General features: G+C 44.0%; 1 protein-coding gene and 1 long non-coding RNA gene across 2 annotated transcripts in view; one reads left to right on the forward strand and one right to left on the reverse strand.

Annotated features, from left to right (window-relative positions):
* LOC134965928 (uncharacterized) overlaps positions 1–17,097 on the forward strand; it is a 39,105-nt gene extending 22,008 nt beyond the window's left edge. The window contains exons 2-3 of the long non-coding RNA XR_010188545.1: positions 12,578–13,950; positions 14,483–17,097. This is a non-coding gene — a long non-coding RNA (uncharacterized LOC134965928). The remainder of the gene's footprint in view (positions 1–12,577; positions 13,951–14,482) is intronic.
* The window catches only part of LOC134965929 (C3a anaphylatoxin chemotactic receptor-like), a 204,693-nt gene that overhangs the window by 175,550 nt on the left and 11,258 nt on the right, over positions 1–17,885 (reverse strand). The window lies entirely within an intron of this gene.

Raw genomic sequence — 17,885 nt, forward strand, 5'->3', positions numbered from 1 at the left:
CACTGCCAGCCTGAGTCAGGTCATTCCCCTCATCAGGCTTTTGCAGAAGAAGCTGGAGGCATTGAAGGAGGAGCTAACACGGAGCGATTCCGCTAGGCATGTGGGACTTGTGGATGCAGCCCTTAATTCGCTTAACAAGGATTCACGGGTGGTCAATCTGTTGAAATCAGAGCACTACATTTTGGCCACCGTGCTCGATCCTAGATTTAAAGCCTACCTTGGATCTCTCTTTCCGGCAGACACAGGTCTGCTGGGGTTGAAAGACCTGCTGGTGACAAAATTGTCAAGTCAAGCGGAACGCGACCTGTCAACATCTCCTCCTTCACATTCTCCCGCAACTGGGGGTGCGAGGAAAAGGCTCAGAATTCCGAGCCCACCCGCTGGCGGTGATGCAGGGCAGTCTGGAGCGACTGCTGATGCTGACATCTGGTCCGGACTGAAGGACCTGACAACGATTACGGACATGTCGTCTACTGTCACTGCATATGATTCTCTCAACATTGATAGAATGGTGGAGGATTATATGAGTGACCGCATCCAAGTAGGCACGTCACACAGTCCGTACTTATACTGGCAGGAAAAAGAGGCAATTTGGAGGCCCTTGCACAAACTGGCTTTATTCTACCTAAGTTGCCCTCCCACAAGTGTGTACTCCGAAAGAGTGTTTAGTGCCGCCGCTCACCTTGTCAGCAATCGGCGTACGAGGTTACATCCAGAAAATGTGGAGAAGATGATGTTCATTAAAATGAATTATAATCAATTCCTCCGCGGAGACATTGACCAGCAGCAATTGCCTCCACAAAGTACACAGGGAGCTGAGATGGTGGATTCCAGTGGGGACGAATTGATAATCTGTGAGGAGGGGGATGTACACGGTGATATATCGGAGGGTGAAGATGAGGTGGACATCTTGCCTCTGTAGAGCCAGTTTGTGCAAGGAGAGATTAATTGCTTCTTTTTTGGGGGGGGTCCAAACCAACCCGTCATATCAGTCACAGTCGTGTGGCAGACCCTGTCACTGAAATGATGGGTTGGTTAAAGTGTGCATGTCCTGTTTTGTTTATACAACATAAGGGTGGGTGGGAGGGCCCAAGGATAATTCCATCTTGCACCTCTTTTTTCTTTTCTTTTTCTTTGCATCATGTGCTGATTGGGGTGGGTTTTTTGGAAGGGACACCCTGCGTGACACTGCAGTGCCACTCCTAGATGGGCCCGGTGTTTGTGTCGGCCACTAGGGTCGCTAATCTTACTCACACAGCTACCTCATTGCGCCTCTTTTTTTCTTTGCGTCATGTGCTGTTTGGGGAGGGTTTTTTGGAAGGGACATCCTGCGTGACACTGCAGTGCCACTCCTAGATGTGCCCGGTGTTTGTGTCGGCCACTAGGGTCGCTAATCTTACTCACACAGTCAGCTACCTCATTGCGCCTCTTTTTTTCTTTGCGTCATGTGCTGTTTGGGGAGGGTTTTTTGGAAGGGCCATCCTGCGTGACACTGCAGTGCCACTCCTAGATGGGCCCGGTGTTTGTGTCGGCCACTAGGGTCGCTAATCTTACTCACACAGCTACCTCATTGCGCCTCTTTTTTTCTTTGCGTCATGTGCTGTTTGGGGAGGGTTTTTTGGAAGGGACATCCTGCGTGACACTGCAGTGCCACTCCTAGATGGGCCCGGTGTTTGTGTCGGCCACTAGGGTCGCTTATCTTACTCACACAGCGACCTCGGTGCAAATTTTAGGACTAAAAATAATATTGTGAGGTGTGAGGTATTCAGAATAGACTGAAAATGAGTGTAAATTATGGTTTTTGAGGTTAATAATACTTTGGGATCAAAATGACCCCCAAATTCTATGATTTAAGCTGTTTTTTAGTGTTTTTTGAAAAAAACACCCGAATCCAAAACACACCCGAATCCGACAAAAAAAATTCGGTGAGGTTTTGCCAAAACGCGTTCGAACCCAAAACACGGCCGCGGAACCGAACCCAAAACCAAAACACAAAACCCGAAAAATTTCAGGCGCTCATCTCTAACAAAAAGTAAAGCTTTACGATCAGGTGGTGTGTACTGGCTCCTCCCCCTATGACCCTCCTCCAGACTCCAGTTAGATTTTTGTGCCCGGCCGTGAAGGGTGCAATCTAGGTGGCTCTCCTAAAGAGCTGCTTAGAAAAGTTTAGCTTAGGTTTTTTATTTTACAGTGAGTCCTGCTGGCAACAGGATCACTGCAACGAGGGACTTAGGGGAGAAGAAGTGAACTCACCTGCGTGCAGGATGGATTGGCTTCTTGGCTACTGGACATCAGCTCCAGAGGGACGATCACAGGTACAGCCTGGATGGTCACCGGAGCCTTGCCGCCGGCCCCCTTGCAGATGCTGAAATAAGAAGAGGTCCAGAATCGGCGGCAGAAGACTCCTCAGTCTTCTAAAGGTAGCGCACAGCACTGCAGCTGTGCGCCATTTTCCTCTCAGCACACTTCACACGGCAGTCACTGAGGGTGCAGGGCGCTGGGAGGGGGGCGCCCTGGGAGGCAAATGAAAACCTATTTTGGCTAAAAATACCTCACATATAGCCTCCGGAGGCTATATGGAGATATTTAACCCCTGCCAGAATCCGTTAAGAGCGGGAGACGAGGCCGCCGAAAAAGGGGCGGGGCCTATCTCCTCAGCACACAGCGCCATTTTCCCTCACAGAAAGGCTGGAGGGAAGGCTCCCAGGCTCTCCCCTGCACTGCACTACAGAAACAGGGTTAAAACAGAGAGGGGGGGCATTAATTTGGCGTGAGAAATATATAAAAAAAAAAGATGCTATAAGGGAAAACACTTATATAAGGTTGTCCCTATATAATTATAGCGTTTTTGGTGTGTGCTGGCAAACTCTCCCTCTGTCTCTCCAAAGGGCTGGTGGGTCCTGTCCTCTATCAGAGCATTCCCTGTGTGTGTGCTGTGTGTCGGTACGTGTGTGTCGACATGTATGAGGACGATGTTGGTGAGGAGGCGGAGCAATTGCCTGTAATGGTGATGTCACTCTCTAGAGAGTCGACACCGGAATGGATGGCTTATTTAGGGAATTACGTGATAATGTCAACACGCTGCAAGGTCGGTTGACGACATGAGACGGCCGACAAACAATTAGTACCGGTCCAGACGTCTCAAAAACACCGTCAGGGGTTTTTAAAACGCCCGTTTACTTTAGTCGGTCGACACAGACACAGACAGGGACACTGAATCCAGTGTCGACGGTGAATAAACAAACGTATTCCTTATTAGGGCCACACGTTAAGGGCAATGAAGGAGGTGTTACATATTTCTGATACTACAAGTACCACAAAAGAGGGTATTATGTGGGATGTGAAAAAACTACCGTAGTTTTTCCTGAATCAGATAAATTAAATAAAGTGTGTGATGATGCGTGGGTTCCCCCCGATAGAAAATTATGGGCGGTATACCCTTTCCCGCCAGAAGTTAGGGCGCGTTGGGAAACACCCCTTAGGGTGGATAAGGCGCTCACACGCTTATCAAAACAAGTGGCGGTACCGTCCATAGATAGGGCCGTCCTCAAGGACCAGCTGACAGGAGGCTGGAAAATATCATAAAAAGTATATACACACATACTGGTGTTATACTGCGACCAGCGATCGCCTCAGCCTGGATGTGCAGAGCTGGGGTGGCTTGGTCGGATTCCCTGACTAAAAATATTGATACCCTTGACAGGGACAGTATTTTATTGACTATAGAGCATTTAAAGGATGCATTTCTATATATGCGAGATGCACAGAGGGATATTTGCACTCTGGCATCAAGAGTAAATGCGATGTCCATATCTGCCAGAAGATGGTTATGGACACGACAGTGGTCAGGTGATGCAGATTCCAAACGGCACAAAGGTGTATTGCCGTATAAAGGAAGAGGAGTTATTTGGGGTCGGTCCATCGGACCTGGTGGCCACGGCAACTGCTGGAAAATCCACCGTTTTTACCCTAAGTCACATCTCTGCAGAAAAAGACACCGTCTTTTCAGCCTTCAGTCCTTTCGTCCCTATAAGATCATATCTGCCCAGGGATAGAGGAAAGGGAAGAAGACTGCAGCAGGCAGCCCATTCCCAGGAACAGAAGCGTTCCACCGCTTCTGACAAGTTCTCAGCATGGCGCTGAGACCGTACAGGACCCCTGGATCCTACAAGTAGTATCCCAGGGGTACAGATTGGAATGTCGAGACGTTTCCCCTTCGCAGGCTCCTGAAGTCTGCTTTACCAAGGTCTCCCTCCGACAAGGAGGCAGTATGGGAAGGGAAAAAAAAAAAAAAAAATTCACAAGCTGTATTCCCAGCAGGTGATAATTAAATTACCCCTCCTACTACAAGAAAAGGGGTATTATTCCACACTATATTGTGGTACTGAAGCCAGAAGGCTAGGTGAGACTTATTCTAAATCTAAAAAATTTTGAACACTTACAAAGGTTCAAATCAAGATGGAGTCACTCAGAGCAGTGATAACGAACCAGAAGGGGACTATATAGTGTCCCGGGACATCAGGGATGCTTACCTCTATGTCCCAAATTTGCCCTTCTCACTAAGGGTACCTCAGGTTCGTGGTGCAGAACTGTCACTATCAGTTTCAGACGCTGCCGTTTGGATTGTCCACGGCACCCCGGGTCTTTACCAAGGTAATGGCCGAAATGATGATTCTTCTTCGAAGAAAAGGCGTCTTAATTATCCCTTACTTGGACGATCTCCTGATAAGGGCATAGTCCAGGGAACAGTTGGCGGAGTAGCACTATCTCGGATACTGCTACAACAGCACGGCTGGATTCTAAATATTCCAAAATCACAGCTGATCCCGACGACACCTCTGCTGTGCCTAGGGATGATTCTGGACACAGTCCAGAAAAAGGTGTTTCTCCCGGAAGAGAAAGCCAGGGAGTTATCCGAGCTAGTCAGGAACCTCCTAAAAACAGTGCATCATTGCACAAAGGGTCCTGGTAAAAATGGTGGCTTCCTACGAAGCAATTCCATTTGGCAGATTTCACGCAAGAACTTTTCAGTGGGATCTGCTGGACAAATGGTCCGGATCGCATCTTCAGATGCATCAGCGGATAACCCTATATCCAAGGACAAGGGTGTCTCTCCTGTGGTGGTTATAGAGTGCTCATCTTCTAGAGGGCCGCAGATTCGGCATTCAGGATTGGATGCTGGTGACCACGGAGGCCAGCCCGAGAGGCTGGGGAGCAGTCACACAAGGAAAAAATTTCCAGGGAGTGTGATCAAGTCTGGAGACTTTTCTCCACATAAATATACTGGAGCTAAGGGTAAATTTATAATGCTCTAAGCTTAGCAAGACCTCTGCTTCAAGGTCAGCCGGTATTGATCCAGTGGGAAAAACATCACGGCAGTCGCCCACGTAAACAGACAGGGCGACACAAGAAGCAGGAGGGCAATGGCAAAAACTGCAAGGACTTTTCGCTGGGCGGAAAATCATGTGATAGCACTGTCAGCAGTGTTTCATCCCGGGAATGGAAACTGGGAAGCAGACTTCCTCAGCAGGCACGACCTCCACCCGGGAGAGTGGAAACTTCATCGGGAAGTTTTTTCCACATGATTGTAAACCGTTGGGAAATACCAAAGGTGGACATGATGGCGTCCCGTCTGAACAAAAAACGGGACAGGTATTGCGCCAGGTCAAGAGACCCTCAGGCAATAGCTGTGGACGTTCTGGTAACACCGTGGGTGTACCAGTCGGTGTATGTGTTCCCTCCTCTGCTTCTCATACCTAAGGTGCTGAGAATTATAAGACGTAGAGGAGTAAGAACTATACTCATGGCTCCGGATTGGCCAAGAAGGACTTGGTACCCGGAACTTCAAGAGATGCTTACAGAGGTCTTATGGCCTCTGCCGCTAAGAAGGGACTTGCTTCAGCAAGTACCATGTCTGTTCCAAGACTTACCGCAGCTGCGTTTGTCGGCATGGCGGTGGAACGCCGGATCCTAAGGGAAAAAGGCATTCCGGAAGAGGTCATTCCTACCCTGGTCAAAGCCAGAAAGGAGGTGACCGCACAACATTATCACCACATGTGGCGAAAATATGTTGCGTGGTGTGAGGCCAGGAAGGCCCCACAAAGAAATTTCAACTCGGTCGATTCCTGCATTTCCTGCAAACAGGAGTGTCTATGGGCCTCAAATTGGGGTCCATTAAGGTTCAAATTTCGGCCCTGTCAATTTTCTTCCAGAAAGAATTGGCTTCAGTTCCTGAAGTCCAGAACTTTGTCAAGGGAGTATTGCATATACAACCCTCTTTTGTGCCTCCAGTGGCACTGTGGGATCTCAACGTAGTTCTGGGATTCCTCAAATCACATTGGTTAAAACCAGTCAAATCTGTGGATGTGAAGCATCTCACATGGAAAGTGACCATGCTCTTGGCCCTGGCCTGGACCAGGCGAGTGTCAAATTGGTGGTTTTTTCCTCAAAAAAGCCCATATTTGTTTGTCCATTCGGACAGGGCAGAGCTGCGGACTCGTCCCCAGTTCTCTCCCTAAGGTGGTGTCAGTGTTTCACCTGAACCAGCTTATTGTGGTGCCTTGCACCTACTAGGGACTTGGAGGACTCCAGGTTGCTAGATGTTGTCAGGGCCCTGAAAATATAGGTTCCAGGACGGCTGGAGTCAGGAAAACTGACTTGCTGTTATCCTGTATGCACCCAACAAGCTGGGTGCTCTTGCTTTTAAGCAGACTATTGCTAGTTGGATGTGTAATACAATTCAGCTTGCACATTCTGTGGCAGGCCTGCCACAGCCAAAATATGTAAATGCCCATTCCACAAGGAAGGTGGGCTCATCTTGGGCGGCTGCCCGAGGGGTCTCGGCTTTACAACTTTGCCGAGCGGCTATTTAGTCAGGGGCAAACACGTTTGTAAAATCCTACAAATTTGATACCCTGGCAAAAGAGGACCTGGAGTTCTCTCATTCGGTGCTGCAGAGTCATCCGCACTCTCCCGCCCGTTTGGGAGCTTTGGTATAATCCCCATGGTCCTTTCAGGAACCCCAGCATCCACTAGGACGATAGAGAAAATAAGAATTTACTTACCGATAATTCTATTTCTCGGAGTCCGTAGTGGATGCTGGGCGCCCATCCCAAGTGCGGATTATCTGCAATACTTGTACATAGTTACAAAAATCGGGTTATTATTGTTGTGAGCCATCTTTTCAGAGGCTCTGCTGTTATCATACTGTTAACTGGGTTCAGATCACAAGTTGTACGGTGTGATTGGTGTGGCTGGTATGAGTCTTACCCGGGATTCAAAATTCCTCCCTTATTGTGTACGCTCGTCCGGGCACAGTACCTAACTGGAGTCTGGAGGAGGGTCATAGGGGGAGGAGCCAGTACACACCACCTGATCGTAAAGCTTTACTTTTTGTGCCCTGTCTCCTGCGGAGCCGCTATTCCCCATGGTCCTTTCAGGAACCCCAGCATCCACTACGGACTCCGAGAAATAGAATTATCGGTAAGTAAATTCTTATTTTTATCCCTAAAATAAATAAACGAAAATAAAACATTAGCAGATGCATGCAGGACTGTTTCCTCTTACTGCTGCCTGCCGGGGGCTGAGTATCACTAATTTGGGTGGAGCAAGCAATAGAAAATGTTTGTTATTGCTGAGCGCTAGTAAATAGGCACATCACTATCAGGAGAGTGAAATAGTGAACGGTGAGTTTAGATGGTGCTCCAGATGTATTAAGTAAATACGAGGTGATAGAGTTTTCAAAACTAGAATATTTGTTTTAGACTTTTAGTACAGTAAATAACTTAATGGTACCAAAAGTTGTATTTTTCTCTTGGGGACAGGGTCTATTTATTAAGCCATGGATGGAAGTAAAGTGGACGTAGATAAAGTACCAACCAATCAGCTCCTGTCATTTTTTAAACGCAGTCTGTAACATGGCAGTTAGGAGCTAATTGACTTGTACTTTATCTCTCTACACCTTATCTTCATCCAAGGCTAAGAAAATAGACCCAGAGGGCTTTAAGTGACCCACACAGAATACACCCCAACTGCCCTATGGTACAGTATACCAAACTCTGTTTACAGACCATAAATTCTGCAAAATACATAGGGGTAAATGTATCAAACCTTGGACAATGTAGGAGTATCCCATAGCAACCAATCAGCTTATAGCTAACATTTTATAGAATGTACTTATTGAACGCTAGCTAGAAGCTGGTTAGATGCTATGGACAACTTCCCCACTTGTCGCCTTCTCCACTCTTTAGAAGGTTTGGTACATTGCCCCATAATGTGGAATTTACAAAGTGTGCAGGATGCTACCGTGGGATAGCAAAGCATAAGGGACTGCAAATGCTTTTATTTCTGGTGGTACTGTACCTTGCACCTCTGTGGAATAGGTTGTTCCACTTTGCAGTTTTACTTGAGTCTACTACAATGACAGAAGATGTTAAGGGGGGTATCCCATTAGCGCTGACCACCTACACTTATCGGAGATTATGCAAGGCACGCAAAGCAGAATCCCCAATAAGCAACCTTTAGAAACCCATTTTTCTGAGATAACACATAGGTCTGGGAACTTATCCCGGATCCTATGTGTTATCGCCTCAAAAACGGGTCATGTACTGCACTATATTTGGATAGTCCGATAATACCATTGGTCTAAATATCTAATTTTTGCCCTGCACCGGCAATAGAATACTGCCCTTAAGCTACTTACTATCAATCAGTAGATTAATAGGGCCAAACTAATGGGATCCGGCCTCTAGGTTGACAGTAACTAGGTCGACCACTATTGGTCAACAGTAACTAGGTCGACAGGGTCTCTAGGTCGACAGGTCAAAAGGTCGACATGAGTTTTTCAATTTTTTTTCTTTTTTTGAAATTTTTCATACTTAACAATCCACGCGGACTACGATTGGGAATGATAGCTTGTGCCGAGCGCAGTGAGGCACCTTGCCCAAAGTATGGCGAGTGAAGCAAGCTATGCGAGGTGACACGGTGCACTAATTGGGTGTTCCTGGTCACTGTACGGAGAAAACAACACCAAAAAAACATAAAAAATTAATGTCGACCTTTTGACCTGTCGACCTAGACCGTGTTGACCTAGAGACCCTGTCGACCTAGTTACTATCAACCAATAGTGGTCGACCTAGTTACTGTCGACCTTGCATACCACACCCCAAACTAATACAGTATGTGGTCAGTCCTGGAAGTATAGATAAAAGAGATAGCAGCGCTAAACAAGTATAATAAAATTAAGTAAATGGATGGATGAGTGAATGAGCGGATAAAAAGGTATTTATTAAAACATCACAATCACCACTGGTGGAGTTTACACCCTCCACAGTTCAGTCTGGACAGATATTACTGCACTTTCACCACTGGAGGTGCAGTCCGAGGAGGTGCAGAAGAACCTTTGCATAGGTTTTAAGAGTCCTCACTAGTCACACGGTGCCTTTAAATGGAAGCGGAGTCCTGTCCTGATGTAGAAGTGCAATGTCCCAAAAAGTCTTATAGTTCCTTTGATCCAAATGTAGAAGGAGGGTGGAATGGCAACTGTTATAGTCCGGGTGAAGTAGCAGATACCACCAACGCGTTTCGCTGCTCCTGGGCAGCTTTTTCAAGGTCTGTATATGCTGTATTATCCGCTCATTTAATCATCCATCCATTTGTTTAGTTTTATTATGCATGTTTAGCGCTGCTATCTCTTTTGTGTATTTGTTTATGGTTGGTAGGTTCGACTTTCACCTACGGTTTAGCAGCAGCATTAGAAAGACTCACCCAGAAGCGTCTGATTCTACCCCATGGGTATTTTAGTATCTGGCTGTATAGATGTATAAGATAGGGTACCTAGTTGTTGTCCGACACTACAAGATTTTTCTTCAGACCCAGCTACCCATAAAACATGTTTACTACACTATAGGCTACTACAATAAGTAACATATTTCACATTTTAATAGGTAATCCATTTAATATGGGCCCTCCGCGTGTACCTTGTTGGAGAACACTACATAAAACATTCTAAGGATGCCAGTTAGAACAATAGAATATTCACAGGACGAGAACAACCTTTCACCTGAGTTGTAGAATAGTCTCTGAGCTGTAACAAACTGTAGTCATTCAAAAAGAAATGAGAACAGTGAAAAAGTCAGACCAGGCTGCATCCGATCACATCACATTAATTTTTCAATAGAAATAGTTAGAATTAGCAATACAATAGTTATGTGAAACCTACTACTTATTGGAAATTGATACCTTCTTCACATTGCACAAATAACCTGGTATATTGCCGGGTCGAGGTGTGGTGTTACAATTTCCCATGTCAACTGAATGGTTATTCCCGTGTTAAAGTGCAGTGTGAACGGTTTGCCGGCGCGATGTGACCCGGGAACCGTACATACTGTAGGGAGAGGCGGCAATATAGGGACAGGCAGTGCTTGGAGATGACCTGATCTCCAACTGCCACCTCTGCACACATCAATGTGTATGTCACCAACCCGGCAATATGGTTGGTGGCGCCAGTCTGAAAGGGGTCTGAAGCGGGGAAAAACCTATGTAGAAGTTCCGGGAGTGACCCGCTTTAGCGATGTGAAGGTGGTATAAGTTTATACATCCAGTATTCAGTAAATAAAAAACACTGTGAATGATGTGACAAATGTATATAAAATACGTCATCCTTCCGGCTGTAAATCATCACCTACCACTTCCTCTCTTCGTGCTATGAGCCTAGACCTCTATTACTGTGTGTTTGGGAAGATTAATGTGTACTGCGTAGTGCGTACTGTACTGTACTGGGGGTAGTAACTGCGTACAGGGGTAAAGGAATGACTCAGGTTCATGATGTGTAAGAAATAAAAACAATGCTATATTTTGGAGACTGCATAGAGACAGCACAAATAAATATATATATATATATATATATATATATATATACATACAGTATACCCAGATTCATGAATTAAATATGTTGGGCTGTTCATGAATTAAATAGTACACGTGTACTTTAACTGATATTAGCAATATCATTTGCATTCATTAGTTTAAATGACAGTACAGAAAAATATGCTACAGTTGGTTACAGGTAGCACATACAGATAGATCCATGGTTATCTTGGCTTCTCTGCTGCGCCTAGGCACACCATGGTTTATTTACATAAACCCTTAATCTATTGTTCTCAGATGCAATACAATACAGAGAACAATACATCAGGGGATTAAGTCATTACAGCAGGGGATTAAGTCCGATTTCCCAGTCTCAATTAATCCTATTGGAGGACAAGATAAAAATGGACCCATCTGTACATGCTTTTTCTGCCATGCATATAATGCATATACTGTATATGCTGTATGGGATTATGCCCTTCTTACTGTAAATTACAAGAATATTAGAAGTAACAGGGAATCCATTAGGCTGAGTGCTTTTATAGAAACATAGAATTTGACGGCAGATAAGAAGCACTTGGCCCATCTAGTCTGCTCCCTTTTTTTACCATATTTTTTTTTTATCTCAAACCTTATTTGATCCTTATTTCTTTGTAAGGATATCCTTATGTCTATCCCATGCATGTTTAAATTGCTCTACTGTCTTAGCCTCTACCACCTCTGATGGGAGGCTATTCCACTTGTCCACTACCCTTTCTGTGAAGTAATTTTTCCTCAAATTTCCCCTGAACCTCTCCCCTCCAGTCTCAGTGCATGCCCTTGTGTCCTATTGCTTCTCTTCATTTGGAGAATGTTACCATCCTGGACTTTGTTAAAACACTTAATATATTTGAAAAATTCTAGCATGTCCCCCCTTTCCCTTCTCTGCTCCAAACTATACATATTGAGATTTTTTAGTCTTTCTGGGTAAGTTTTGTGATGTAGGCCATGCACCATTTTAGTTGCCCTTCTTTGTACAGTCTCTAATGTATTAATATCCTTTTGAAGATATGTTCTCCAGAATTGAACACAGTATTCTAGATGAGGCCGTACTTTACACAGGTTGTAGAATACCAAAGTTTATACTAAGATGCTTTGGAACCTAGGAGGTGGGTTATGCCTTCAAATACATATGTTTTACTTATATAGGCTATTCAATGATGATTTGAGAACTCATAAAATATAAATAATGACATCAGAACTCTCTACTTGTGCAGAATTTATTTGTAGGATGTTTTATTTATATTAGAACTAGCTGAGGTACCCGACAATGCCCTGGTTTAAATCTTCAAGTTATTAAGTTATCAGTGAGTTGGATGTAATTGTCAACATTTTGAAAATAATTAGTAGCTTAGCAGCTCTTCCAACACACCCATGAGGTGGCTGTACAGTATCATTTTTGTTTTTGGGGTACAGTAGTAGCCCTGACCCCCAGCTTTCCTTTCTGTTAAGTTTTCTAATCACTTTTACTTTGCAAGATAGGTTTAAAGTTTTCCTTCTGTAATCAATGTTGCTATTCCAAGGCTTTTGGGTACATAACATTTTTTTTATTTTCCCACCTCCATTTCTATCAGTTATTTCAGTTTATTGATTTATGGTTATTTCAGTTAGCTATTTCAGAAATTATTATTTCTATCATTATTAAAATTGTCATTATCTGTTGTTATTACAGTTCATTTAAGTCATCCCCCGAATCCATCCAAGTGAAGGATCAGAACAGGCTCCCTGCGTCAAAATTCTGTCTGGCGTACACCAACAGGAGGTCCGACCAGGATCTCAACCCTTTAGTATGTCTTCTTGGACCCAATGTTATCACTCTGTGAAGTTTTTATCCAAATCCATCCGGTGGAAGACCCAGAACAGGCTCCCCAGTCCAAAGTTCTGTCTGGCGTACACCAACGGGAGGTCCAACCAGGACCCCAACTCCCTAGTATGTCTTCTGGGATCAATTATTATCACTCTGTGAAGTTTTCATCCAAATCCATCCAGTGGAGGGCCCAGAACATGCTCCCTGGGTCAAAGTTCTGCCCAGCGTACACCAACAAAAGGTCAGAGCGGGACCTCTCAAACCCCTAGTATGTCTTCTGGAATCCAGTGTTACCACTCTGTGAAGTTTTTATCCAAATCCAGGCTCAGAACAGACTCTCTGGGTCAAAGTTCTGCACAGCATGTACCAGCTGGAGGTCTGCTGGGACCCTACCCCCTCTAAACCTGGCCAGGATCCAGCTGGGCCATCTTACATTGGTTTCATCCCAATCAGTGCAGGGGTGTCAGAATGCAAATCCAGACAATTAAACAAACAGACCAGTGAATTTTATATATAAAATGCCCATTGACGTTTCTCTAAATTATATTTGTGTAATTGGGTGATTGTGCCATTATGTTACTTACCCACTTCAGCAGACACCCCCATATGATACCTCCAATGGTAATTCCCATTACAGTATGTATCCCATAGTTTTAGGTCTCTTTGATTTCTCCCTGGCTGCTCATTGCACTGGACAGTCTGCAAACTGCTCAAACATTGCCCGGGTCAGTAGGCAGCATTATGAAAAATGGGATTTTTGTGAAAGGAATAATAAAAAGTTTAAAAACAAAAATATTACTATAAATTATGACACATTACATGTTCTTTACAGAACTATTTAGTCACTTCTAACATCCTTATCATTTACAATGAGCAGTTTTTTTTAATCCAATATTCACACTATAAGGGTGGGTTGTGTCAGTCTAAAAAATGTGGTCAAACTTCGGGAATCTGTGGTTTTCTGATGTTTCCTGCAATATATAGAGTATGGTACCCTGTGCTACACCTGTCCCAAACTGATTCTATGGGGCTGCCATGAATCAGTATGCAGGAAGCTTCCTAAAGCATATACTTCCATAGCTTCTGCCCGATGGGCAATGCAATCTACAGATGACGTTTCCAGTAGAAAACTTTGCACTTACTTACGGGTTGAGAAAAGGAGAGGGATCGGCAGGGTCATTCTTCTTTTCCCCACAGACCATTGGAACAGCTCTTTATTGGAACAGATGTACTGGCAGGTATGTAATCATGCATACCAGCATTAACAAATACTGGCATGCATGCGATAGGAGTCAGGATATATGAAAAAGTACATGGGATACTTGATACATCCTACCCTAAGTGCAAAGTGTAAATTAGAGATGAGTAAATTTGCAAACATATTTAAATGACTGTGCATTCGTTTTCCAAGGCAATTGTGCCGAGAGCTGCCATATTTCATAAATACAATTACCGAGCTCTGATTTTTCTCTGCCATTCCATGGAATGTCATCCACACCGTATTTATAAATACACATTTCATGGAATTTATAAGCTATGGCTACAGCTGGAATGACGGCAATCACTTTATTCTGATCGCACGGGCAGCTCATACACAACTTTATGGTCAAACACGGAACAGGGTGAATATTTCATAAGGCAGTTTTGAAAATGTTGTTCATCAAGAGCGCAAAGTACGAAGTGGTAGATTATATCAGATTTATTCTGCAAGATTTATGGTATATTAGATCTAGACTTTGATGGAACAAGAGTGTTTTTTTTTTTCCTTAGGGAATTGGCGATATTCGGCTGAAGCACTACACACAGAATATATCAACACAACAAGCGAGGACAAGCACGCAGAGCTAAATGATAAATAATGTTATTTTTATGATAAATATTGGAGAACTCTCGCTGCTGTCTGCTTAATGCTGGCATTCTTCCATTATAGAGCACACTGAGCGCTACGTTTGATAGGGACTTTTTGTCCCTTGTACCAAAGTAATCTACCTCCGTCACAAACATCATAATTCTTCTAACGATGTATGCTAATTATAATTATTTTCCCGCTGACCATCCTAACGGGTAATTAGGCTGTGCAGATGACTTATTAATTACTCCAAAAGTATTTCTCTTTTTTTATTTTATATTTTATTTCTGTCTGTCTTGCCTGGTATATTAGTTTTTATCTTTATGTCACACCCTTCCTTTCCTCTTGTTGTGGCTAGTGATCATTGCCAAACTTTCATTACAGTGTTAAGTGTATTGTTGTTTCATCTCATCTGTTTTCAGGGTTTCTAATTTTGTACATCTTGCCGCATAGAATTAACTAATTAGTCTCACACTACATGCATGTAAGAGACTATTTATCAAAGGTTGTTATTTCACCAATTAACAGAGTGATGTAAATATATATATATATATATATATATACTCACTCAGTCACTCACTCACTCACTCACTCACTCACTCACTCACTCACTCACGCACTTACTCGCTCACTATAATAAACAGTGGGGTTTTGGTCCACGAACTGATCAATGCATTTAAGCTTGCAAGCTCCAGTCAAGGGAAAGTCCTATCACTTGGGATTATAAATCTGGTAACTACTATCACATCAGAATTAAACTTAAGCTACTCTATGCCAACTGGTTTATAGCTCATCTGTCTCACCATTTAAAAGCTATAAGCCAGTTGTCAGGTGAGCTCTAAACTAGTTGGCATACATTAAGTTTAATTTGGATGTGATAGCAGCTACCAGGTTTATAATTCTGAGTAATAGAGTAGGACTTGCGGAGAAATGGGGTGCCTTGTCGAGGGCTGCAAGCTTAAATGCATTGATCAATTTATGAACCAAAACTCCATTGTTCATTATGGTAAGAGAGTTTATTATGGTGAGTTCTGAGCTCTGTGTTGTTTATTTAAGTAATGTGGTCACTTAAGTGGTGAGTGCTGTGGATTTATGTATATATATATATAGTTGGTATAAAGGTCAGTTGTTTCACTGGATTATATTGTGTCGATGTACCATTTATACACACAGGAAATAAGTGTACCATTTTTCAGATTGCTAGATAGGCTATGGTAAGATGGACTTCTGGTCACCGAACATTGAAATGTAGACTGAAAACATTGATATACAAGTTAAGGGATCTACTGTATGTACTAAGCATTGGAGATAGATAAAGTGGCTGGAGATACAGTACTAACCAACCAGCTTCTGTCATTTTTCAAACCCAGCCTGTAACATGGCAATTAGGAGAAGATTGGCTGTTACTTTATCTCTCTCCACTTTATGTCTCTTCAAAGCTTAGTGCATAGACCCCCTAATCTGGAAATAAAAATGATCTGCGGCTAAAGCAATCACCATTTATATATAGGTATACATTTTATTAAATCTTGTTCCAGAACTAATTACTATGATTACAGCGCAAGAAGTATGGATCTCCCGGTGTCATGGAACAGTGATCAGACATGAGGATAATATGTGTATTCCTGTAAGTAAATCACAGTGCAGCCATCAAAGTACTTTATATACTTTACTCAATATACTTTAGGAAGCGACAGAAAACATAATAAATAAAGGTCAGCTTTCTTATTTCCTGCGTACTCACCTCATAATTACTGTAGAGGAAGGTTTTTACAAAGAAAAGAATGCAGAACAATACTGGGGCATAGTATAGAAGAGGAAGAAAAACATGTTAGATTTTTCCAAGATAAGAGAACCTATGGAAATGTGTTCACCTGCTGGGGCACAGCACAGCCCACCTCTCTGTGACCACCTCTGAGCGCATAACATTTCCACTATCCGGATGATAGACAGTGTCTAGTTAGACAGTCAATAGATAGACACCATATGTTAGACTAGGGGTGGACAAAATACGGCCCGTGGGCCGGATGCGGGCCAATAACTGATCCAGCCCGGCTCGCTTTCTCCCACCAGTGCACAATGACAAGTGGCCCGACCAGCGGAGCTGCTTGTCATTGCGCTACAGTAGCTGCCTCTCATGGGCGCCGCAGAGGACATCCTGGTCACATCGGTTCAGCCGACCAGAATTCCTTGTGACTTCAGGCACTGGGCGGTGTTGGGGGCGGGGCCAAATTCTGATTGTGGCTGTGGATGTGGGCAACAGTAAGTTTAAATGTACTAGACTGCACAACACTACAGGACAGCACTGAATCTGAGACCACTTAAGGTACACATGCTTGGCTGGCAGGTGGCTGCGGGACCTGCCAGATAAGTGGGGCAGGGGAGCCCAGTATGAGTTTTGGGAGATAGCTGTAACTGTGCCAATGGAGGGAGGAAATGGCAACTGTGCCCTGTGGTAAAGTGAAGACTTGAATAGACTAAGCTACTGCGGCTGCGGGGCATCCATGCTTGTAAGTCTGGCAGTGGCAGCAGAACCTGCCTGGCAAGAGGGGACAGGGGTGCTAGCTCTGCCTAGTATTTGGGGGAGGGGGGATGCCAAGTGTGCCCAGGGAGGGAGGGGATCTGACAACTGTGCCCAGGGAGGAAGGGAGGGGAGCTTGTAACTGTGCTCAGGGAGAGAGGGGAGCTGGCAACTGTGCCCAAGGAGGGAGAGGATATTTTGTATCTGTCCCTTGAATATTCACTCGAATGTGTTAAGTGGCCCCCAAGCTGAAATAATTGCCCACCCCTGTGTTAGACAGACATAAGCTCGACAGGGTCAAAGGGTCGACTTAAAAAAGGCAGACAGTACAAAAGGTCGACATGGTGAAAAGGTCGACATGAAAATGGTCAACATAAAAAAGGTAGACACATGGTTTTTTAACATTTTACATGTTTTTGGACTTTTTTATACCTTCTCTATCCATGTCAGCACAGAGTTGGCTATAAACCTTGTGGCGAGCGCAGCGAACCACTGAGCCCGAAGCATGGCAAGTGAAACAAACTCCGCGAGGGGATGCCTTTCTACAAATAGGGATCCCAGATGACAAAACTATCCACACAAACCCCAAAAATGGAAAAGAAATGGTGTCTAACTTTTTTATGTCGACCATTTTCATTTTCCACACCCAACATTTCCTTACACTGTAGAGAGTGGTTGATGGTTGAAGTGGACATTTTGAGAATTTAGAACGTTAAATTAATTTTAGCCCCCACCCTTCCTATCAGATAGAGGTGTACCCCCTTAACACATAAGTACTAACACATCAAAACCCGGCAGTGTAA

This window comes from Pseudophryne corroboree, chromosome 10, assembly GCF_028390025.1.
Source record: "Pseudophryne corroboree isolate aPseCor3 chromosome 10, aPseCor3.hap2, whole genome shotgun sequence".
In the NCBI taxonomy this organism is placed as follows: Eukaryota; Metazoa; Chordata; class Amphibia; order Anura; family Myobatrachidae; genus Pseudophryne; species Pseudophryne corroboree.